The following is a 26,617-nucleotide window of genomic DNA, read 5'->3' on the forward strand; positions in this document are numbered from 1 at the left end:
TGGGTGACTTTAAAAGAGGTTTAGACCATTTCATGGAGCAGAAGGCTATTGTTGGAGCATCCTGGAGCATCAAGACCACTAGTGTTGGTGGCTATGCTTTGCCTACACAGTTGGAGATAGAAAGCTTATGAATAGCAGTTGCTGGAAAATATGGAGGAGGAGAAGGTTCTGCTTGCAAGCTTTCCATAGGCAACTGGTTCACCACAGGATGATAGACTAGAGGAGCCATTGGCCAGATCTGGAAGGGTCTTCTTACGTTTTTACTTCAGCAAATGCAAGAGGCAAATGGAGGCTGGTGTCCAGGGGTGGGGAACATTTTTTTGTTGCATTTCTTTTGGGAAACCTTCTGGGAGCAACATGCTAGACAGCGTGAGAAGAGCCATGTATGTACATTTGAGCTTTGTATAATAGCTTAGTTTCCAAACATACTCGCATATGCCTCTCTTAACTCCATCCAGGCATTATTAGAGTTCAAGGACAAATAACAGGCAGGCAAAAACATTTGAGGATGCTGCAAAGCAGGACCAGTGAAGGGTGTGGCTTGGGAAGAGGGGTGTGGTCTGTGGAAAGTGTTGAGGGCCAGAGTGAGAGACCAGGAGCCACATCCAATCTCTGGACCTGAGGTTCTTTACCCTTATAGGTAAAGGTAAAGGGACCCCTGACCATTAGGTCCAGTCGTGACCGACTCTGGGGTTGCGGTGCTCATCTCGCTTTATTGGCCAAGGGAGCCGGCATACAGCTTCCGGGTCATGTGGCCAGCATGACTAAGCCACTTCTGGTGAACCAGAGCAGTTCATGGAAATGCCGTTTACCTTCCCGCTGGAGTGGTAGCTATTTATCTACTTGTACTTTAACGTGCTTTTGAACTGCTAGGTTGGCAGGAGCAGGAACTGAGCAACGGGAGCTCACCCCGTCGCGGGGATTTGAACCGCCGACCTTCTGATCAGCAAATCCTAGGCTCTGTGGTTTAACCCACAGTGCCACCTGCGTCTCTTAACCCTTTACCCTTGCTACTGACGAAACTCGGATCCAAGGGCGACTCTGAGTCATTTCTCTATGGTAGTCTATGTTAAAGTTTTAATGTGTTTATATTATGTGCCTACCACATTTTTAAACTTAAATTCCATTGTTGTATATTGTTTTAAATGTTTGTTTTGCTTTTGGGATGGTAGTTCCATTTGTGTTTCACAAGCTGGTCTCTGACCGTAATAAATGAATTCTAAATTCTACTAACAAAATCATAGAACAGTAATTAAAACCAAGCAATATTTTTAATTATGAAATTCTAAACATTTCCATCCTGGCTTATATTTTTATTTGTGTAAGGATATGTTTGTTTTCTGCTCCTAGCAATGCCATTTCTCTCTTTTTCATTTTGAGATGTCATTATTAGAGACGTAAAATAAAAAAATACACCTTGGAATGCAAGAAAGAAAAAGGAAGGGAATTTGGATGTAGTTTCATCATATGCAGGCCAGGAAAGCTGTAAGAACTAGGTCAGTCAGCATGAGGAAATAAATTTCACAAACTCGTCTTTGTACATAAAGTGCAGAACCTGAAAACAGGAAATTACATTGGCCCAACAGAGACATGAAAGAACAACAAGGGCTGCCCATTCAGAAGCAGCAGGTGTTAGAACATATGAGAGAAAATTGTTCATCTGTGATACAGACAGGTACCTTTCCAAGTTCATGTACGGAAGCAGAGCGGAATGAATTTTGGATTTGGATCCAGGGTACCTAGGTTGAAGAATTCCTGCTCAGCCATGAATCTTATTAGAACATAATTCTGATACAGCTTTCACTGGCTCCCCAGATGTTGTTGGGCCAAGTTCAAAGTTCTTTTATTAATTTACAAGACCCCTAACAAACTTCACTCCAGGGTACCAATGATACTGATATCATTGGAAAAATTACTGTCAGTAGCCCACTGTGGGTCAGATCATATGATTCATTTCCATCAGGAGCCTTGTACTCAGGAACTGCCTCCTGGGGCTGAAACCAGATGAGCCCTCTCCCAGTTGAACTTTTAGCACCTGGTGAAGACTTTTAAAACTTCAACAGGTGTTTTGAGTGAGTTTTTTTTTTATTAAACAGTTAGTTTTAACTGATCCCATGCTGTATCCAAATTATATATTTATTTATATACTGCTTATTTGCCAGAATGGCTTCTAGTAAGTGGTTTAAAGTTATAAAAACCAATTGCATCATAAAAATTCACAATAAAAATTTCGCCGGGGCATTAAAACATCCTTACATTGGAATATACAATAAAACAACCCAGTTAAAAAGCATGGCAATTAAAGCAGTTTAAAACAGTTAAAGCAACAGGATCAGAAGTTCAGTTCAGGAGAATATTTGCCTAAATGGATGTGCCTTTAGGAGCCGACGGAATGCCAGTCCTGATGGCATGCTCCTGCAATTCAGCAGGGAAATCATTGTACAGTGGTACCTCAGGTTACATACACTTCAGGTTACAGACTCTGCTAACCCAGAAATAGTGCTTCAAGTTAAGAACTTTGCTTCAGGATGAGAACAGAAATCGTGCTCCAGCGGCGCGGCAGCAGCAGGAGGCCCCATTAGCTAAAGTGGTGCTTCAGGTTAAGAACATTTTCAGGTTAAGTACGGACCTCCGGAACGAATTAAGTATTTAACCTGAGGTACCACTGTACCCCACTTCAACACCACTTAGAAACAATGGTGTTAAGCAATATACACATTATTAAAACAAATAAATGAATTAGGTGGATTTTGGTCAGACTTTCTGTCCCAGCCTAACTCATCTATCAGGTTGGCTGAAGGAATGAGATAACCCTAGGGAACATACAGTGCCTCTCTCTTTTATTTCCATAGGGTTTAGTTTTTATGCCCAGTAGTCTTGCTTACACACACACACACACACACACACACACACACACACAACCCCCCTTCAGAGTATCTCTGATCACCTTGTTTCCACAAACTGCAGGTACAGATGTCCATTGCTTTCAATGTGCATGTGAACACTCATTTATAAACATGCTAAAATGTGCGGCTGTCACTCAGTGGGACGTCCAGTCAGCTGTGCATTCAGATGCCTAGAAAGACAGAGTTCAAAAATGTAAGGTGTGTACCTATACTTGATGTCACATCTGACACAAGGCATGGGAGAGACAAATATGAGGCTGGGTCAAAATTGGGGATGGGCAGTTGTGAAAAGGTCCATGAGTGATGCATTCCATCAGCCAGGTCCAGTTTCTGGCCCATGCCATACACCTTCAAACAAGAAAGACGAGTCCATCAACGAAGAACTGAAGAGGTTGTAAGATACACGAGAGCTGAATGCTCTGTTCTCAAGCCATGGAAGTCTCATTAAAAGATTTTTTTTTCTTTGTTATTTCCCCCATGGCACTGCCGCCAGCAGATCTGCTCAGATGAAGGGGTAGAAAAACCTGAGGTGTCATTACCAGATGAATGTCTCTGGCATTCACCTCCCCAAATAAAATATTAAATTCATAAAATGCTGAAACTTTAATGACTTCTGATCTGTCCTATCCAACAGTGATTTGTTATCCTGAACACTTCTGCCATCACTTTAATGAAGACTGGATCCGATGGGGCTTTCACACAAATCCCCATTCTTTAGCTATGTCAGCTCTTCAGTGATCACTGTGTAATTAATCAGATGCTGGTACTTGGATGGAGGACAGCCTAATACGATGCCTAATGAAATTTATTAATGGTGTCCTGCATAATTTATAGGATCTAATCACCCAAGCCTTGGAAGAACAACAACATGTAAACAGTTTTCCTTCATTAGCTAACCTGTCAAGATAAATTTAGGATCCACGGTTTTTCATTTTGTTGTCCTTTCTGGAGTCCACTTTCTTGCCCATGGAAGGAGGACTGGTTTCCTCAGAAGCAGCTTGAAGTGCTATGTTTTGCTTTCAAAAAAAGGGTAGATGGGACTGTCTCAATGGTAGATGTAGACCCAATAGTTTGGAATGTATCGATGCAAATACACTTACTCTGCTCAGATGGACAAAGGGAGACAAAAATGCCAGTCATCTTGGCATCCACAATCAGCAAACTAGAAGTAGATAAATTTGATCCAGTTCACTCTTGAAATATACTCAGAGTCGAGTGTGGATTTCATGCTCTTTATTCAGCTCATAGTAGTGAGGAATGGAAGTTCCCCTGAAATGTCTGCTTTATATACATTATTTACACAATGGGCCCCACGTAATTGGCTAATTCCGGGATTCTCCTGTAGGTTGCCGATTCATTTCCACCTGGAGTTGGATTGGATGGCTCCTGCGGACCAGTCAGACTGCTGCATTTTGGATCCTATTCAGCTCAGTACATAACAACTCTTAAAGGTGATCCTAACTATTTCACACTCACCAAAGCACTATGCAAACTGAAACATAGCTACCTTTCAAAATCCATACTTCTCTTAATGTTGCAATGCAATTCTCCAGTCAAATAATAGGCACAGAAATGCATGGACCAGGTAAAGTCTCCTTGATGATCTACTTTCCCAGGCTGATGAGCGCCACCTGCTCCTCTTGTCTCTCTGAAGCACATGCAGAAACTGCCTTCTTGACCGTTGTCCCCAGTATTGGTCTTGTCTGTTCAATCCACCAAAGTCTGTTTTTGCATGAAAGGAAGTCACTGTGGGTTTGAGAACTGTCAGCTATCCTCACCTGCTTCAGTCAACTAGTCAAAGCGATTTCCCAGGGTGTGGACACTGTCACATCCTGACAGCTTCTAGGAGACACAGGTGAGAGCTGAATGCAGGCTAGGGACCAAATGTGGAGTATTGGAGGAAGGGTAGTACCTCTGTCGTGTGACACCTTGCATGAGACTTACTAGTTTAGAGAAAACGTATGTGTGTGGTGGGATGTGACAGAGGTATTTAACATTATCATGGTTTGGAAGAAATGGAATAAAAGGTTAATACTGGAACTCGGGAATATTCAGTGAAGCTGAGTGTTGGAAGATTCAGGACAGACAATAAGGAGTACTTCTTCATAGTGCATAGTTAAGCTACGACATTCACTACTACAGCATGTAGTGATGGCCACCCACCAATTTGGATTAGACAAATTAATGGAGAAGAGGACTATCAGTAGTTACTAGCTACCATGGCTATGTTCTACTTCTGCTGTCAGGTGTAGGATGTCTGAATACCAGTTGCTGCGACCCACAAGTGGGGAGGGTGCTGATTACTTAGGTCCTGCTTGTGGTCTTCTTCTAGGTTACCTGTTGGCCACTACAACTCCCATCAGTCCCAGTTAGCAGGGCCAACGGTCAGGGGTGATGGGGGCAGGAGTCTAAAATGTCAGGAGGACAATCGGTTGGAGAAATCGAGTATGGCTGATGTTCCAATTGACAGTGTATCCTCAAGTCAAACATAATAATGTTTCTGGGAGCCGCCCAGAGTGGCTGGGGAAACCCAGCCAGATGTTGTTGTTGTTTAGTCGTTTAGTCGTGTCCGACTCTTCGTGACCCCATGGACCAGAGCACATCAGGCACTCCTGTCTTCCACTGCCTCCTGCAGTTTGGTGAAACTCATGCTGGTAGCTTCGAGAACACTGTCCAGCCATCTCATCCTCTGTCATCCCCTTCTCCTTGTGCCCTCCATCTTCCCCAGCATCAGGGTCTTTTCCAGGGAGTCTTCTCTTCTCATGAGATGGCCAGAGTATTGGAGCCTCAGCTTCAGGATCTGTCCTTCCAGTGAGCACTCAGGGCTGATTTCCTTCAGAATGGATAGGTTTGATCTTCTTGCAGTCCGTGGGACTCTCAAGAGTCTCCTCCAGCACCAGAATTCAAAAGCATCAATTCTTCAGCGATCAGCCTTCTTTATGGTCCAGCTCTCACTTCCATACATCACTACTGGGAAAACCATATACAGACCTTTGTTGGCAAGGTGATTTCTCTGCTCTTTAAGATACTGTCTAGACCCAGCCAGATGGGTGGGGTATAAATAATAAATTATTATTATTATTATTATTATATTATAATGTTTCGCATTCTAGCAAGGAAGGCACTTTGAAGGGAAGAAACAGAGCTTGATGTAAGGCATCACCATTCGCTAGTCCTGGGCAAAAATATTGGATCCATCTTCCTTGTGGGTGGAAGGGATACGGCTGAGAGGGTTAGGAACTTAATGGGACTATTGAGGGCAGTCCAATTGATCAGAGCTGTATTTTATCCTAGGTAAAGGAGGGCAGGGTAGAGGACAAAAGTCTCACCTGCAGTGATGGGTTGTGTGCCCCTGTGCTGGAGCTGCAGCCATTAGGCTGCCCAGCAAGAGAACTTCACACCACAGGAACAGGTTATAAATTGGCTTAAAAAGGTAAAGGGACCCCTGACCATTAGGTCCAGTCGTGACCAACTCTGGGGTTGCGGCACTCATCTCACTTTATTGGCTGAGGGAGCCGGCGTACAGCTTCCAGGTGATATGGCCAGCATGACTAAGCCACTTCTGGGGAACCAGAGCAGTGCACAGAAACGCCGTTTACCTTCCCGCCAGAGAGGTACCTATTTATCTACTTGCACTTTGATGTGCTTTCAAACTGCTAGGTTGGCAGGAGCAGGGACCGAGCAATGGGAGCTCACCCCATCACGGGGATTCGAACTGCCGACCTTCTGACTTGCAAGCCCTAGGCTCTGTGGTTTAACCCACAGCACCACCCACGTCCCACACAAATTGGCTTATGCCCAAGCTATTCACCTAAACTGGGTTTTTGCAGATGGTACTGAGAGGTGCATTTTAATGCTAGCTAATTAGAAAGTAAATCTAGCGATAAAAATGTTGGCTGAAGTGTTGCAATAACCCCTATCTACACTCCCAGATTGCGTGGAGGTGTTTCTGACCTCTAGCCATTCTCTATCCCTGCCACACACAACTTCCCTTTTAACTTTCCAGCACTTATTAGAAGCTCCAGTCAAACCGTTACACTGCCTTTGAAAATGAAGAAATTAATTCTGAACACCCCGTTTAATGTGGGGAAGGGGGAAAAGATGTCCATCGTTCCTTTCAGAGCATCGCCAAGGTAATTTTGCAACTGCCAATTGAACATTTATAGAGAACACATCTCAAAATGTTCAGCCAATGAATCCCCTGAGTGTCTCTGCTTCATTAACTGTTTACACGGTGACCTCAGTAGAAACTTCTAGCTTGGCGCAATCTCTATTTCTCACACCGCCTCAGGCAAGCCGGTGTAATGGGTCTCCGGGATCTTTTTAAATATCTATATTTTAACAATCCGCTCCAAACTGAGAAATATGGCATTAGCATTCTTAATCCTGCTGAATTAGCCATCCCCGCACCCCTTGTCAAGTTTATCTCTCTGTAGCCCTGGTAATGCTTTATAATTTGCTAACAAAGGCTTCTCTCATCTCCTCTGTCCTCCATTTGCACTCAGCCAGAGTGAAGGGGATACATTTGCATCGGAGTCTGGCGGTCATATTTCAAGGAACTCTAATTCTCAGCTTTTGCAAGCGACTGGGCTAACTGCTTCCACTCTCCTTTAATGGTGCCATTATTTGCATCATGAATCACAATGTCAAGGAAGCTCATGATATTTAAATTTTACGAGGCAGCCTTCCAAAGTAACAACTTTCTAACTCAGCAGAAAGTGGAGAGAAACGTTTTTTACCTTCCAGGGTAGTCGACTCGGCTTTGCAAGAAATCATTCCCCGGAGGCCATTGATTGTCCAGATTATTACCCTGGATGTCCCACTGTAGACATTCTACCAGGATAATAACTCTTCCTCTCCCCGCCCTCTCCAGCCCATGTTTCCACTTGTAAACAACAATATAGATAAATAGATGATATTAGTTAAAATCCCATGATAGGTGATATCATTTGACAAATGAGCTTTTGCTCATCAGCAATTTCCATGGCAGAAAAATAAGGCAAAGCGATCTCCCCACATTGTTCCCATTTTTATCATGTCATAAAAGGTCCTCCACTAATGGTTGAGGGTTCCATGGGTCCTGATGTATAATAATGAGGAAATAAGTCAAGTTATTGGAGTGGCAAATTCTGGTATTTTACTCCAAGCATCGCTTATCTATTCAGGATCTGTGCAGAAAGGGAAAGGGGGGGAAAGGAGACATTATTTAAAAGGGTAGTAAAGAAGATCTATTACCGCTGGAGGAACCAGCAGCCTGATTCATAGAACAGGGAAGTGGCAGTGCAATAGATATATTCGTATGCATCTGTAGGTTCGGATTAAAAGACTTGGCAGGACTGAATCAATCTGTGACATCTCCAGGCAGGTCCAGGAAAGGCTCCTCCTCAGTGTAGGCTGGAGAGTTGGGGAGAATGGGGCACTGGCCCTCCAACCTCAGTCTGCCCTCAGATACCCCCCCCCCATCTGCCTGGCTTCCTACAACCAGCCAAAGGGGTGACACTGACTGCTGAACTGGGTTATTGCAGGTAAAAGAAAGCCAGTGTGGTGTAGTGGTTAAGAGTGGTAGACTCGTAATCTGGTGAACCGGGTTCGCTTCCCCGCTCCTCCACATGCAGCTGCTGGGTGACCTTGGGCCAGTCACACTTCTCTGAAGTCTCTCAGCCCCGCTCACCTCACACAGAGTGTTGGTTGTTGGGGAGGAAGGGAAAGGAGAATGTAAGGTGCTTTGAGACTCCTTCGGGTAGCGATAAAGCGGGATATCAAATCCAAACTCTTTTCTTCTTCTTCTTCATCATCATCATCATCATCATCATCATCATCTTTCTTCACACAGTGCATAATCAAACTATGGAAATTTCTCCTGCAGGTGATAGTGATGACTACTTGAAGGAGCGTCTCCACCCCCATCATTCTGCCTGGACACTGAGGTCCAGCTCCGAGGGCGTTCTGGCGGTTCCCTCACTGCGAGAAGTGAAGCTACAGGGAACCAGGCAGAGGGCCTTCTCGGTAGTGGTGCTCGCCCTGTGGAACGCCCTCCCATCAGATGTCAAGGAAATAAATAACTATCTGACTTTTAGAAGACATCTGAAAGCAGCCCTGTTTAGGGAAGTTTTTAATGTTTGATCTTTTATCGTGTTTTTAATGTTCTGTTGGGAGCCGCCAAGAGTGGCTGGGGAAACCCATCCAGATGGACAGGGTATAAATAATAAACTAATAATTAATTAATTAATTAATTATATCAATAAATTTATTGGATTACTTAAGAAGATGTTTGAACACATTTGTGGAGGAGAAGACTATCAGCAGCTACTAGCCATGATGGGAGGTGTGCTGGCTTCTCCCCACGATTGAGGGGGGCGTCGCCGCATGATGTGTTCACACCACATGCTCACACCTCATTGCTGGTGCATGTGATGGGAGCACATCGAGTGGCATGAGCGAGTGACACAAGCATGCCACCGTGGAATATTGAGGAGGCTTGGCACCCTCCTTGAAAAATTGAGGGGCCTTCGAGCCCACCTAGTGTTGGGAAACTGCCAGGGAGATAACGTCCATCTGAGCCCCCAAGCCGGAGTTCTGGACGTCCATCGGCCTCCCGTAGTCACGCAGATCCAACAGTTAGGGGCACAAAGCCTTTGGAAACTCCTAGCCACATTCCTAGGCTGGTGCACCCTCTTTCAGCAGAAAGCACAGTCAAAAGCTTGCACCGCAGAAGAGCAGAAGAGCATATTTACAGACTTTATTTAGAACATGAACAGAACAAAAGAAAACACGTCCATTCTCAGTCAGCGTCTCTGACCATCTGGCAAAAACGAAAGGAATATCAGAACATAAACATCCTGTGAATAGGACATGCGCAGACTCTGTGACTCCCAAAGCCTGCTCCCTTTAAGGTGGAACGGAAATATCCTAACATCCTCCCCCTTTCCGTGTAACCTGTAGTACCTGTGGTTCAACCCAATTGCAACCTTTGTGTGTAAACCTTAAGTTGTTCTCTGTTAACAACCTTAGACAACAGATCAGCAGGAATTTCATTTCCTGCCATGTAGGACACCCGAATCAGTCCTTTCTGAATACACTCTCTTGCACGATGTAGCTTAATCTGCAAGTACTTGGTTCTCTGCTTGCAACTCTCGGAGTTCAGCAAAGCCAAACACGATCTATTGTCTTGATACACTTGTACAGGACATTTCACAGACACTCTGATGTCCTTAAACAGTTGCATCAACCATTCACAATCCATGAGTGAAAATGACAGAGCATTGAGTTCTGCTTCACAGGAACTTAGGCTCACTGTTGTCTGCTTCTTGCACAACCAGTCAAACAGGCAGTGGTTGTACATGTAGCATACTCCAGAAGTGCTTGTACCATCCGTGGTGTCACTTCCAAAACTTGCATCTGCAAAGATTTCAAGACCTCCAGTCTTCTGACTGGTGAACCTCAGCCTGTAGTGCATAGTCCCTTTCAAATAGCGGGCTATGCGCTTCAGAGCTTTCCAATCCTGAACCGTAGGATTGTTGGCATGTCTGCTAAGCAAATTACAGCTTACAGCAATGTCAGGTCTTGAACATCTGGCAATGAAATTCAGCTTGCCTAGAATGCATCTGTATAGCGTTGTGTCAGAAAACGCTTCAGCAGTACTGTCTACCTGGTAACCTGTCACCATCAGTGTGTCTGCTGGGTTTGCATCAACCAAATTCAACCTGGTTAACACATCAGCAATTTTCTGTGTTTGGTGTACCAGAAAATTACCTGCTTGGTCCCTCTCCACCTGCAGAGAAAGATAGTTGGATACCTCACCAAGATCCTTCATGTCAAAGTGCTCCTTCAGTTGAGCTAGGGTGCTTTGGTAAAAAGCCTGATTCTTCCAAAACATCAGAAGATCATCAACAAAACATAAACAATACAGTTTGTTTTGCCCCTCCTCCTTGACAAACACACACAGATCAGCTTTGCCCTGGTGAAAACCTAGAGAAAGCAATGTCTCAGTGAGTTTTGTGTTCCAACACCTGGCACTCTGCTTGAGACCATATAAGGATTTCCGCAGTTTACAGACCATTCCCTTCTGTATCTCCATCCCATCAGGTGGAAGCATGAACAGCTGTTCATTCAAAATCCCGTACAAAAAAGCTGTATTAATGTCGTGGTGGGAAACATGCAGTTTCTCCTCCGCAGCGACCTTGAGCATCAGCCGAATGCTCTCATATTTGACTGTGGGTGAGTAGGTCTCGTGGTAATCCTGTCCTGGTACCTGTGAAAAACCTCTGGCAACCAATCTGGCTTTGTGTCTGACTACCTTGCCATTCTGGTCTGTCTTGGCCTTGAAGACCCATTTGCTGCCAACCAGTCTCATTCCTGGGACTACCGGTACCAATTCCCAAGTTTGGTTCCTGTTCAAGGAATCAACTTCAGCCTTCATGGCATTAAGCCAAGGCTCAGCATCTTTAGAGGTTAACTCCTGAACCTCTTTGAAGCTTGAAGGTTCCCACACCTTCTCTGAGCTACTAAGAACAGCAGTTGCTGTCTTAGCAAACTCATCAGCATACCTCTTTGGAGGTCTGCCCTTGGTCGCCCTTTCAGACCTACGTACTAGACGCAAGTCTTCTGGACTCATCTCCTCTTTCTTAGGAGAAAAATGACCAATGGTGAACAGTGGTTCTTCCAGTTCATTGTCAGACGCATCAGATGGTCTGACTGAGGCTTTTGCGCTCTGGTAGTCTGCTGTGTCATCACTTTCACTGGCATCAGCAGCAGCGCCGCCCACTGAACTGGAATCCGAACTCTGATCATCATCATCATCCTCATCATCATCCTCATCCTCATCATCAGCAGCAGCATCCTCAGCTTTAGCTGCTTGCTTGACATCACCTTCATCCTCCTCTGGGTAACTCTGGAAAATTCCCACATTTTCCCCCCACTTAGGATTGTACTTGTGATGGGATGATGAGCTGCTTGTGCGTAAAAGCGTAGTCCCTCAGAGTCTGTGCAAGTTCACAAACCTCTGTCTGTGACGGAGCCCCTCAGACATGGCTCCTCTAGTCACTTGCAGATTCTGACAGTGGTTGTTTTCGGAAGCGTTTCCAGCATAACAGTTCCTTAACGGAAACACGTCTTCTGGACTCACGGCATGACAGTTTCCGGCGAGGCGTGGGTCTCCCTATGGGAACTTCAGATACCTCCCCACTGTTCTCGCTGGAAGTGTCTCTGAGCCCTCCCGCCTGCTCGCATTCCCTCAGAGATCCACTCCTCCCCCTGCTGGTTCCTGCTTCAGCTGTTGAGTCTCTTCCAGCCTCCCTGAGCCCCTCCACCACCTGTTCCTCCGATGGCAGTTCCCTGACATCCACCTCCCCTCCAGGGCCCCCCTCACCCCCTCCCGTTCCCTCTCCTCTGGGAGGTGAGGAGGTAAAACCCCGAAAAGAATCTTCTTCATCTTCAGACGTCTCGAACACTTCCCTCCATCGATCGCCGTCCCGGCTCGCTGAATCCTCCTCCTCCTCGGAATCTGTGAACCCCTCCAACTCCTCTTCTTCGTCTGTGGTGGCAAAGTATTCCCTCCGGAACCTCGCTACCGGTTGAGGCTTGCGTGGGAACCTCTGATGAAAAGTTTCTATTAAAACCTCGTCATTGACATCCTCTGCCCTGACCCAGGTGTTTTCCGACTCCGGTTCCCCTTCCCACATTACCAAATACTCTACTTGATCTCCCTTCCACCTGGAATCGAGGATCTCCGCTACATGGTAGCTTTGTTCCCTTTCCTCCATTGCTGGTCCCCGAGTGACCCTCCCTTCTCTGTCCCCTTTATACAGTGACAGCAATGACCTGTGGAAAACTGGGTGCAGCTTCATGTGGTTCGGTAACCGGAGTCTGAAAGCCACTGGATTGACCTGTTGTGTGATTTCAAATGGGCCCAATCTTTTGGGTCTTAACTTCTTACAACCCCCTTTGAACAGCCTTGGGTTGACAGCCACACTTGGTCCCCCACCCTAATGGTTTCACCTTCTCTCCTGTGTGTGTCTGCCTGCCTCTTATATTCCTCCTTAGCCCTGTCTAAGTTAAGTTGGAGCTGGCGATGGATCGCTTCCATTTCTTCTACGAACTGTTCGGCAGCTGGAACGCTCCATCTCTCCCCTTCCCCCCCTGGGAAAGCCCTGGGATGGCACCCGTAATTAGCCAAAAAGGGGCTCATCCCCGTGGACACGTTCTCCGCATTGTTGTAGGCAAATTCCGCCAATGCCAACTTCTCCACCCAATCATTCTCTCTGTCATTGACATAACACCTCAAATATTGCTGGAGGATGCCATTGGCTCTTTCCGCCTGCCCATTGGTTTCAGGATGCCGGGCAGTCGAGAAATTAACCTCTACATGCAGTAAGCTCATGAGCTTCCTCCAGAACCTGGAAGTAAATTGTTTCCCTCGGTCAGAAACCACCCTCAAGGGGGCGCCATGCAACCTAAACACATTTTCTACAAACAATTTAGCTGTTTCTTCTGCCGTAACAGCATGTGAGCAGGCTATAAAGTGTGCCATTTTGGTTAACAGGTCTACCACAACCATGATGGCTGTTTTCCCTCTGGACCTTGGCAGATCAGTCATGAAATCTATGGCCACTGCTTCCCATGGTCTTTCTGGTGTGGGTAGCGGTTCTAATAACCCTGCCGGCGCCCGCCTTTCCCCTTTGGCTCGCTGGCATTGGTCACAACTCCTCACATACTCCCGCACGTCTTCCCTGACCTTGGGCCACCAAAATTCCCTGGTCACCAGCCACATGGTTCTGTGTTGCCCAAAATGCCCCGCTGTGGGGCTATCGTGCAGCTGCTTGAGTACCTTCCCCCTTAACTCTCCTTCAGGTATATATAACGCTCCCTTGTAGTACAACGCCCCGTTTCTCTCCTCAAAACCTCCAGGTTTATCTCCCTCCCTCCTGAGTCCCCTGAGTTTGTCCTGGGCGTATTCATCATTCTCCGTTCCCTCTACCAGTTCTCTTTGCCCCACCAATGCCGCCCCACACACCCAGCGGTCCTCTGGAATGACATGTCTCTCTTCGGGTGCTCCCTCCCCCTCCAAATATTCAGGTTTGCGTGAGAGAGCGTCCGCCCTAACGTTCTCTGGGCCTGGCACGTAACAAATCTCAAAGTTAAATCTGGAGAACTCCTGGGCCCATCTCAACTGCCGTTGGTTGAGCACTCGTGCCGTTCTCCAATACTCTAGGTTCTTGTGGTCAGTGCACACTTGCACCTTATGTTGTGCGCCAATTAGCAGGTGCCTCCATCTCCGAAAAGCCTCATGAATAGCAAGAAGTTCTCGGTCGTACACCATGTAGTTCCTCTCGGATTTGTTCAGCTTTCGCGAAAAAAAGGCACACGGTCTCCACTCTGACTCCTCCTTCCCTGGCTGCAGAAGAAGCACCGCCTCTATGGCTCTGTCTGATGCGTCTGTTTCGACTCTCATCTTTTTTTGTAAATCCACATGCAGAAGTTGTTCTTCAGAGGCGAAGTCCCTTTTTAGCTCCTCAAACCTTGCTCTGCCTCCTCAGTCCAAACAAATTTCTTCTTACTGCTGAGACAGTCCGTTATGGGCGCCGTCAGGTGGGCAAAGTTTCGGATGAACTTACGGTAAAAGTTCCCAAACCCTAGGAACCTCTGCACATCCTTCTTTGTTTTGGGTGTTTTCCATTCCAGCACTGCCTGGACCTTGCCGGGATCCATGGCCAATCCCTTGTCTGACAGGCGGTACCCCAGGAACTCCACCTCCTTGGTATGAAACTGACACTTCTCCAGTTTCACCCACAGCCGGTTGGCTAGCAGCCTGCGCAACACTTCTCTGACGTCTCTCACATGCTGCTCCTCATTCTCAGAATACACCAACACGTCATCCAGGAAGGCCACACAATTCTTGTAAAGCAAAGGCCCTAGTACGTGGTTCATCAGCGATTGAAAGCACGCCGAGCCTGCTTGTAATCCAAATGGCATAACAAGATATTCAAATGCCCCCAAAGGGGTGAACATGGTGGTTTTCCATTCATCCCCTTTCCTTATACGTATCAGATTGTACGCCCCCCTTAGGTCCAGCTTGGTAAAAATCTTTCCCTTCCGCACCCTGTTCAAAATGTCATCTATTCTAGGCATGGGAAAGGCCAATGGTTCTGACACTGCGTTTAAGGCCCTAAAGTCACACACAAGTCTCGGCTTGTCCGTGTTTTTTTTATCCACAAAAAACACTGGACTACCTCCCACCGCTCTTGACTCTCTGATGAAACCCCTCTTCAGGTTCTTGTCAATTAACTCTCTTAGCTCCTGCATTTCTCTGTCTGACATGGCATACAACTTGCCTGCGGGGAGCTGCGCCCCAGGCAGTAAATTGATTTGACAATCAAAGGGTCTATGCGGGGGTAGTTGGTCAGCTTCCCTTTCGCTGAACACGTCGCTGAGATCTGCGTATTGTCATGGTACCTTCACCTTCTCCGTTACTTCTGTCCCTGCTAGGGTAGCTTGGGCTCCTGCTGAACCCTTTCCCTCCTTGCAGTGTTCTGAGCAATGTGCGGAACCAAAGGAAACCACTCTCTGATGCCAGCCCACCAGTGGATCATGTAACACCAGCCAGCTCATCCCCAAAATAATGGGAGCCCCTCCCAAGGTGGCCACATTAAACGCTATCAGTTCTGTGTGCCTTGCCACCTTCATTATCATTGGGACGGTCTGCAAGCTGACTTCCCCTCCCAACAGCTCCCTGCCATCGATCGTGGTCACCTGCAGGGGGTTGCTTAAAGGGATCGTCTGTATCTGGTGTTCAGCTGCAAACTCTTTGCTCATGAAATTGCAGGAGCTGCCTGAGTCCAACAGCGCCTTAATCTTCAGAGGGTATCCGTTTTGCAACTCTAGTGACACTTCTATCACTAGGGCAGGTTTGGGAGGTTCTGGCGTGGGCACTTTCACTGCTCTTTGGCCTGGCTGCTGTGCCCCGACGGTGGCAGCCAGGCGTTGGCTTTTACTTGCTCCGATATCTCCTCCACTCCTCCCTCAACAGCTCCCACCATCCCTTGCCATTCCTTCCTCTGGGGGCAGACTCTGGCAAAGTGACCTGGCTGTTGGCAGAGATAGCATTTCCGGGTGCCTTTTCCCTCCTTCCTACCCCCTTCACTGGGCTTTGAAACTGCGCGCACGCGCGCTGTTCCGATTTCCATCGGCTCTGCCGGCGGGAAAGCTGGCTCAGGAATGTCTGGAATGCGGAACTCCTTCCAACGTTCCCCCTTACCTTCCCGCCTCTCCAAGGCTCTCGCCTCCTGGCGCGCTCCTATGGTCAGCGCAGATTTGGTCAGCTGATCCATAGAAACCGCCCTGGGACTCCGGGAAAGTTCGTCTTTCACAGCCGAAGAAAGACCTTCTTCAAAAAGCATTTGAATGGGTTCCGCCGATAAATCCCAACCCAATCTGTGAACCAGCATGGTAAACTCAGTCCAGTACTCACGGACAGATCGGCTCCCCTGCTTGCAAGCCATTAACTGTCTGCGCACCACTCCCTGCTCAATATCGCTGGAAAACATGAGATCCATTGCACGAAAGAACTTCATTGTGTCCTTTAGGACGTCATTATGCGTTGCCATCAGGGGTCGCACCCAGTCCCTCGCCCCCTTTTCAAGGTGCCCAATCACGAAAGCCACTCGCGATTCCTCGTCAGGGAATTCATCAAACTGCACATTGAGGGCATATTGCATCTCTGTTCTAAAGGCATGGTAGTCCTTGGGGTCCCCCCCGAACTTCTGCACCAATCCTGGTACCTTTCTGGTGAACTGGGTGGCTTTCCCCTTCTTGTCTGCATCCTGAGCCCTTCTCTCCTCAAGCCTCGCCGTCTGCAGCGCCAGTTGGATCTCCAACGCCCGGTACCTTTCTTCCAGGCTTGGCCCTGCTCCAACTCCTGCTTCTCCAGTTCCGGCTGGGTCACTCATGATGCTTTCTCCTGCACAAACAGCTTACAGAGACTGTCGGAATGCTGTGATGGGATGATGAGCTGCTTGTGCGTAAAAGCGTAGTCCCTCAGAGTCTGTGCAAGTTCACAAACCTCTGTCTGTGACGGAGCCCCTCAGACATGGCTCCTCTAGTCACTTGCAGATTCCGACAGTGGTTGTTTTCGGAAGCGTTTCCAGCAGAACAGTTCCTTAACGGAAACACGTCTTCTGGACTCACGGAATGACAGTTTCCGGCGAGGCGTGGGTCTCCCTATGGGAACTTCAGATACCTCCCCACTGTTCTCGCTGGAAGTGTCTCTGAGCCCTCCCGCCTGCTCGCATTCCCTCAGAGATCCACTCCTCCCCCTGCTGGTTCCTGCTTCAGCTGTTGAGTCTCTTCCAGCCTCCCTGAGCCCCTCCACCACCTGTTCCTCCGATGGCAGTTCCCTGACAGTACTCAGCACTCCTTGTGAACTTTATGGATTTAGAGTCAGTCATCCATACCCTGTATGCACCTTTTTCGTACCCCATGAACAAACCATGTGCCCCACGCTTCCCAAGCTTGTTGGTTTGTTGTGTGCGTACCCACATGTCCGAACCAAATATTTTCATGTGTTTGGTGTTGGGTTTCTTGCCAAACATCTTCTCATAGGGGGTACAGCCAATGGGTGATGACAATCTGCGATTATAGGAGTAAACCAAATTCCCCAGAGCCTCCCCCCAAAACTTATCAGGGAGATTGGCATCATGCAACAAGGTTTTGATTCCTTGCAGCAATGTTTGATTTGCTCTCTCCGCAAGACCATTCATCCATGGCGATCTGGGCGTTGACATGTCATGCTGGATTCCCTTCTCAGTCAGGAAAGCTTCAAACTGCTGAGAAGTAAACTCCCCGCCCCGATCAGTAAACAAACAAGAAATACGTTTACTGTGCACATTCTCCAACCAAGCACAGAATTCCTTAAACTTCGGAAACGCTTGCGATTTCTGTTCGAGCAAATACACATGAATGTACCTGGAAAAAGAATCAATCAGAATCATGAAGTACCTTGCTCCTCCTAAAGAGGGCGCTAGTGGCCCTACCAGGTCTGCATGCACTAGCTGGTAGGGTTTGGAAGCCTGCCTGCTAGACTCCTTGCCTTTGGGAGCAACTTTCACCTTGTTCTCTGCACAAGATACACACTTCATGTGAAATTTACAGGGTTTGATGTTCAAACCCTCAACCACCTCTGGCATCTTGGCCAGTGCCTTCCAAGAGAGGTGACCAAACCGTCGATGCGCATCGTGAATGCAACCTGCATGAAGAACTTTGTTAGTTTGTGCAACACAACAAGAATCAGCATTAGATACAACAGCAGTGTCCTCATAAGTTATATGGAACAAACCATCCATAAACTTTGCATGCAAATAGTCCTCTTTGCCTTTACTGATGACACAGACGCTCCTCTTGAAGGAAATCTGAAAACCACGCCCAGTAAGCTGTGGGACGCTCAACAAGTTGCTTGCAGCGCCTGGAACATACAGTACACCGCTGATGGTTGTGTGCAAACTTGCAAGTTTCACAGTCCCTTCTCCTGCAATTTGCAACGTCCTTCCATCAGCCAGGTGGATCTCACCTTCCTGAGGCTTGAAGGAGATAAAGAGATGCCGATCCTTCGAGATGTGGCAGGTACAGCCTGAATCAACAACAAAACTGCCTTTGGCTGTTGGAGCAGTCTTTACAGCAAACAAACCCTTGTTTTGCAGTGGTGTGGGCTTTTGCAGCTTGCCCCCCTGCTGCTCCTGGCCATCAGACGTGCCTTTAGCCTTTGGTGAAGCAGTGCCAGCAAGCAAAACCTTGCTTTCCACTGGCGTGGGCTTTTGCAGCTTGCCCCCCTGCTTCTGGTCAGCAGACGTGCCTTTAGCCTTTGGTGAAGCTGTGCCAGCAAACAACGCTTCACCCTCCCTCTGCTCCTGGCCATCTGCAGACGCCTGCGTCTGGCTCTGTTTACCTTTGCCTTTCCGGCCTCTGCAAAGGCGATGACCTTGGTTCTCACGAGAAACAGAGCTCTCAGCTGCCGACTCCTTGGCTCCCCCTGGAGGCTGGAATGCTGCCTGGGATGACGTGACGGTCAGCTCCCCCTGCAGCTTGCAACCGGTGCCCTCAGCATCCCTGCATTCACTCGCATTCTGGGAAACAGCTAGGACCTCCGATGCAGTCAAACTCTGGGCTGGGATTATGGGCTTGTGAGCTTTCAACAAAGCATTCCACATTCCACGTGCAGTGGTGTTGCCAGCCAGCGTCTTAATTTCCTCAAGAGAGACGGATAAGACTATTACGTCAATGGCCTTCGAATTCTGGCCTTTCCATCTCTCTGTCAGAGGAACTGGGGGGGCCTCACTCACGGTATGCCACACCCCAAACTGACGCAGCAAAGATTCACACCATTTTGCCCAGGTTTCATAATTCTGCCCATCCAACCTAGGGCATTCAGCATTTCCATAAGCTTGGAAAAACTCCATTCCAGCTTTTGGCATTAGCCGTGAGTCTATTTTAACTCAGAGACGCTTTATCTTGGCAGCCATTAATCACGAAGCCTTTCTGGCTCGGCTCCCAGGCCAATTAATCTGCCGGAGATCAAAGACTCCTTGCGAGGTAAATAGAAAAGCCAAAAGCCTCCCTCATTTCTTTCGCTTTTCCCACCGTACCTCTTAAACGCAGTCTGTTGCAGCTTTACTCTCCTGTAGGTGCTTTGAATCTGGGCCCGAAACCTTGTTGTTGGGAAACTGCCAGGGAGATAACGTCCATCTGAGCCCCCAAGCCGGAGTTCTGGACGTCCATCGGCCTCCCGTAGTCACGCAGATCCAACAGTTAGGGGCACAAAGCCTTTGGAAACTCCTAGCCACATTCCTAGGCTGGTGCACCCTCTTTCAGCAGAAAGCACAGTCAAAAGCTTGCACCGCAGAAGAGCAGAAGAGCATATTTACAGACTTTATTTAGAACATGAACAGAACAAAAGAAAACACGTCCATTCTCAGTCAGCGTCTCTGACCATCTGGCAAAAACGAAAGGAATATCAGAACATAAACATCCTGTGAATAGGACATGCGCAGACTCTGTGACTCCCAAAGCCTGCTCCCTTTAAGGTGGAACTTAAAGGGATCCTAACACCTAGATGGCACCCCTGAATGATGGCTGTGCTATGCCTTCATGGTCAGAGACAGGATGCTTCTACTTACCAATCGCTGGAAGCCACAGGAGGGGAGTGTTGCTCTTGTGCTGCTTGTGGGTTTTGCACAGACATCTGGTTGGCCACTGAGAGAACAGGATGCTGGACCCAGCAGGCTCTTCTTATGGTCCCCCTTAGTCTCAGTGTTCCTTGTCAGGAGCTCATGCTACACTCGAGTAGGACCCTGGCAGAGACACATACCCGACTGGCATGTTCTCTCCCTCTTGATCATTTGTTCGGGAGCTTCAAAATCTTTCTTCTGCCTGAACATCACAGCAACCGATGCCAACAGACATCGGCACACTTAGGGATCCGCAGAGTTTGCGCAGCTTGCGTAACAGACCTCAGCAACTCAGCATTTTGGCTAATCTACTTTATTTACATATAAACACACACGGAGCACTGCAACATGGCTCCCTCCCTCTCTAGCATCAGACAGCAAAGAGAAAAAGAACAAAGGACAATAGTCCCACTTCACGGAACACAGTAACACAAACATCCTGTCTCCGTCACTTTCCACTCTGTGGAGTCAAAACATACACCTTCATGTGATAGACAAAAATTCCATGACTGCAATCATGGAGCAGGAATTTTAACTCTTAGAAGTCAGCAGGGATCTCTGCCTGTCAATGGCTCTGGTTCCACTTAGTGTTGGTCTCCCTGCCTTCCAGCTCACCAGTCCCATAGGGCATAAACCGCCACTGAGACCCAGAGAGCCACTGCCAGTCAATGGGGACCATGGGTTGCCAATGTGATGTCCTCCAGAAGATGCTGCTGGACTACAGTTCCCATCACCTCTGTTCATTCGCCATGCTTGTTGAGGCTGATGGGAGTTGTATTTCAGCAACATCTGCGTGTCGGCCAATCCTGGTGTAGACAATACTGAGCTAGAAGGACGAATGATCTAACTCAATATAAGGCAGTATATTAATATGTTCCTAGGGATAGTTGGAAGATAGACAATGCTGTTGGAAAATTGAAGTTCTGGCTCTTTGAGCTACCGGGATGGGAGACCATCTGGGAGCCATATGCAAGCAATATCTCTCACACTTTTAGAATAAAACTTTTCTTGCACCACACTGAATTTTTTATTCATAAAAAATACATTGGAAAACAAACAGACACAATTCCTAGCAGTGCTTGATTCATAACACAGAACACAACTACTCCAGAATATGATCATGGGACATCCAGAAAATATAAAACAATTCAGCTACATAAGAACACAAACCATTCCCCAAATATAATTATAAATGAGCATCTTACACATGTACCTTAATTATGTATACAAAGTCAATCAAATGTGTGAGCTTGATTTTGCCGGGTAATTTGAGGCAAACAAACTCTCATCTCACCAACACAAAGAAGCCTTTCTCTTCCTTGATCTTTAATATTTGTCAGAGTTGAAAATTACTACCCACAACAATAAGTCATGGAGAACTGTAGAAGAATAGTCAATGCTTTTGAAGAGAGGTGTGGATACTGTCTCTGATTGCATATCCATCTATACTGAAATATTTAAATGTTTCTTTGATTGTGCTTGAACCTTCCCATCACAAGAGTGTGGTGTGCCACACGCTTTGAGAACCACTGGTATAATGGCTCTTTAGCAGATGTAATATATACCTGGTGGGTAGCAATATGGTCACTTTCACTTACCAGGAGGTAGAATCAAGACAGTGGGGAGGTCACCACGGGGTACTCACACAGACCTCCTGTTAGAATTCCTGCTCCATGATTGCAGTCATGGGATTTTTGTCTTTCACATGACTTGGTATGTTTTGACTCCACATCGTGGGAAGTGACAGAGACAGGATGTTTGTATTACTGTGTTCCATGAAGTGGGACTATTGTCCTTTGTTCTTTTTCTCTTTGCTGTCTGATGCTAGAGAGAGAGGGACCCATGTTGCAGTGCTCCGTGTGTGTTTCTATGTAAATAAAGTAGATTAGCCAAAATGCTGAGTTGCTGAGGTCTGTTATGCAAGGTACGCAAACTCTGCGGATCCCTAAGTGTTCCGGTGTCTGTTGGCATCGGTTGCTGTGATGTTTGGGCTGAAGAAAGCTTCTGAAGCTCCTGAATGATTGACCAGGAGGGAGGGAACATGCCAGAGGGAATGTGTCTCTGCCAGAGTCCTACTTGAGTGTAGGCTGAACTCCTGACACCTCCCTGACACTTGCCCCTCTCCCTCCTAATAAGTGGCTCTCACCCCACTCCTGGGAAGCTAGCATTGCTGCTCTAACTGACGAGGTGAGCAGCTTCCTGGGAATAATGGGAGACTACCCTACTTGTGTCGTGGTGAACAGCCTGTTAAAAAGGAAGGAAGCTGCACAGGCAATAATTATTATTATTTTTAAAATCCCTTATCAGCCATGGATTCTTTTGAAGAATTTGGATACATTCCCCTAAGAGGTTTGTTGAAAATATTTCCCTCCAAGGACTCACAATTACTGGAAACATATTTGAAAAAGACTCATTTGTTGTAACAGACTAATAATTGGCATTCCGTCCTGTGTGTATTGCTCATTGTCCTATGTGTATCATTGTTGATTCCCTTTTATGAATGTCTCTTGAGTACAATATTGTATATCTTCATATTTCTGGGTCTTTCTTGCGTATTAGTATTTCAAAACCTACCTGCTCATTCTGCCCAAAGGGGCCCTGGGCTTAGGCCCCAAAGAATTGATGTGAGGGGACCACTGTCCTAGACTCAGAATTATTTAATTCAAGTATAGGATTTTTGAAAAAGCTCCAATTGGGTGAGTTTAGGGTTGTAGTTCAGAAAATGAGTAGATACCTTAACCCAGAAGAAGTAGCAGGTGATGCCCATTGGAACTAGTTTTGTTCCCATCCTCCTCTCTGCTAAGTTCTACAAGGATAGCACTAAGATGATGGAGATGAGGGCTTCATTCAGATGTGAGGATTATTCTGTTAGTTTTCCTGTTTATAATGCTACATTTCTATGCCTGTTCCTAATGTTCTTTATCACTACATTACCTGTCATATTATGGACCCGCCAGGTAATGCTAACTTTGGTTCACACCAATGGGTGTGGTGTGGCACAACAGCAGATGTCATTGGAAATGTCACCACTCTTTATGCGCATGCCTGATTCTGTTCCCTAATGAAAATGGCAGGCAAGAACTTCATGCCGGAATACTGCCCCAACCATGTCTAGTTCTGGGCACCACAATTTAAGAAGGATGTTGACAATCGGGAATGTGTGCAGAGGAGGGCAAAGACTCTCCTCCTGCAAAAGAGGGGAGTAGTTGTGGGCGGGAGCCGGTTCCCGCCTCAAGCAGGGGGGCGTTAGCCCCCTGCCTCCTCTCACCTCGCTGGTGCACCACGCCCACAGGCAGGCACCCAACCAGGTGCCTTCGAAGGGACGTGGATGGCAGCGTAAATCGCTGCTGCGCCAGCCATGAAGCCCTCACTCCTCGTCGTCCCGTTGCGAGTCACCCACCCTCCACTCCCTTAGAGATCAGGGTCTCAGTTTCTTTTGGCCTTGCTATGGACCTTAGGTTGGTCACCCCGGTTGTCCGGGGGGCCTGGTAGGAATTTTTCCATTTGGCATTAGGCTTTGTGGTTTTTTCGCCTACCACGTAGCAACTGTCACAACTTTCGTGGTATTAGTGGGTAGGTTAAGCATTGGAATAATGTGCTGTGGTGTGTGGAAGGGCTAGGTGTGACCATCGCCTACGCCTTCAATTTTTGGGTATTACATTAAAGGAATATGGTGGTCGTGTATTCTGTACGATGCCTGCGTGGCGGGAGGCCATGGCACGACCCTCGGTGACATCAGGGGAGAGCTTATAGTTGGATTAGCATCAACAGGCTCCACCTACTGGTGAATAAACCCCCCTCTCTAGACTCACCTCTCTCTGAGTGGGTGGAGTCAACTGACGTAATCCAATGCCTAAGCCAATACCTTTTCACTTGCTGTAATCAATAAAGTTGTAGCCTTTTCTTGCCCATTAACCTTATATCATGTGTCCGTGTGTTTTCATTCCACTATGCGGGGATCGGGTCCTCGAACCACAACAAAGTTGACCAAGGGTCTGGAAACCAAGCCTTGTTAGGAATGGTTGAAGGAGCTGGGTATGTTTAGCCTGGAAAAGAGGAGACTGAGGGGAGATATGAGAGCCATCTTCAAATATCTCAAGGGCTGTCACATGGAAGAGGGAGCAAGCTTGTTTCCTCCTGCTCTAGAGGATAGGACTCAAAACAATGGCTTCAAGTTGCAAGAAAGGAGAATCTGACTCAACATCAAGAAGAATTTCCTGACAGTAATAGCTGTTCAGCAGTTGAATAGACTCTCTTGGACGGTGGTGGACTCTCCTTCCTTGGAGGTTTTTAAGCAGAGATTGGAAGGCCATCTGCCATGGATGCTTTGGCTGAGATTTCTGCATTACAGATGACCTCCAGGACGTGTGTGTCACAATTCTATGATTCCATGAAATTTCATCACATGACATGATCCATGAAAATGGGGGGTGGAGGTAACAATGCAAAACTTCTGTGATTTTCTGGGTTAACGAGATTGCAAATGGATTTTTTCTGGAATCGGATAACATAGAAATGAGTGCTAATCCTCTACTAGATCTCCAGAAGTGGCTAGTATGTCATGTGAAAGATCATATACAATGTGGAAATTACCAGATAAGGAAACATCAGGAACATTTAATAAAGTGCTGCCCAAATGCCAACATGGACTGGTTGTCCAAGTAGGGGGCTGGGTGAGGGTCTATTGAGGTTGGTGGGGCACTGCCCCATTCATCCTAATGGGTCATTCCCCACTGTCCTGAAATCTGCCCACCTCTGCCCATCTGTTACACAGCTATGGCAGAGCCACAGTGCAGTGTGTAGGTCTCATTAGATAAGTATTTAGGATGTGGGTAATTAAATGAAGGAAGCCATCTGGAGAAAGTATGGGATCCCATTTAAAAACTGGAATGGGGTGGGTGAGGAAGTCCTGGATCAATGAGGACTGGAGTCATCTGGGAACGTGCTGTCTCTGAGAGAAGACAGAAAGCAAGCTGCAGGGGAAGGAAGGTTTATCAGCATTCTCTGTGGGGCTGGATTATAATGCGCCATAAACCTAATGGAGACCTGGGGGAAACCCAGCGAAGGCAAGCGAGGCTGAGAAAGGGATTTACTGCCCATGGAATTAACCGAGGCACCAGCCTTGGTTTATGCGCCAAGTAATACTTTGTAATAAATATAAACTGCTTTTTGAGCTAAAAGAAAAGCACGGTGCTTATTTCAGAGAGGTCAGGACTGTCTTACAGCTGTCCTGTGTGACGCTATTAATAATGTCCAGAACCAGCATTGATCTGACTTGAAGGGGACTTACAGAGCTTTCCCAGAAGACTAAGCTGGGCAGCAGTCAGGCATGGAAAAAGCCCATAAAGGCTAGCAGAAAAAGAAGGGGAACATTCCATACTTCTCAGATCTTCCTAGATAGCTCAGTTGGTCACAGCATGGTGCTGTTGACACCAAGGTTGCAGGTTTGATCCTCATATGGGACAGCTGCATATTCCTGCTTACAGACATGAGCTTTTTCCAGATGTACCTGGAGATGCCAGGATTGAACCAGGAACGTTCTGCAGGCAGAGCAGATGCTCTACCACTACCCTACCAAAATATGAATATTGGTGGCATCACTGGCTTTTCAGATTCTATTTTTGCCAAATGATACACCGTCTTGATTAGAGAGATTCAACTCATGGAAGGCACGCCTCATACCTAGGTATCTTGTGGCAGCAATTAATTAATGCTTTCTGTTAACAATGACTTATTTCTAGTTCCGCTTTTGTCGGGCTCTGGTTGTCAGCTGTTGGAAATCTCCTCCCCTGTAGGTAGCTGTGGCTTGCTCTTAATCTTCTCCCACGCTCCCAAAGTCTCTCAGCACATTGCTTTATAATTACTCTATAATTAGCCGACTTGTGTCACCACCGCACCAGAATGCTTAAAAGAACATAAATTGTCTATCAGTGACAGCGCTGACACAATGGTCTCGCTTTCTCAAATATTAAGTTCTCCGGTCTTCTGTGAATGAACTCTCAACATGCAGGGTCATATTTTGATTCCTGTCGTTTGGCTTTTCCTGGTGCGGCTCCTGTAATGAGTTCTCTGTAATTGTCTCTCTCTCCTGTTAAAATGCTGCATGAGATTTAAAACACAATCTTCTGCTGCCTTGTGAATGAAGGAAGGGAGAAACCAATGGAACTCTTAAAGCTGCAGTCTCAGCCGCTGATGACTTTCACAGCTCAGTTCGTAGAACAGGAAACTCTTAATAACATGGTCATGGGCTCAATCCACACATTGGGTGAGAGATTCATGCATTGTAGGGAGTTGGACTAGTTACCAGATGATCCTCACGGTCCCTTCACAGACTTTTAGAAGACACTGAGGTCTAGTGCTGAGGGCCTTCTGGCGGTTCCCTCATTTCAAGAAGCAAAGCTGCAGGGAACCAGGCAGAGGGCATTCTTGGTAGTGGCGCCCACCCTGTGGAACGCCCTCCCATCAGATGTCAAAGAGGAAAACAACTACCAGACTTTT

The sequence above is a fragment of the Podarcis liolepis genome (genome assembly GCF_965112155.1).
Source record: "Podarcis liolepis genome assembly, chromosome: 11".
Taxonomy (NCBI): Eukaryota; Metazoa; Chordata; class Lepidosauria; order Squamata; family Lacertidae; genus Podarcis; species Podarcis liolepis.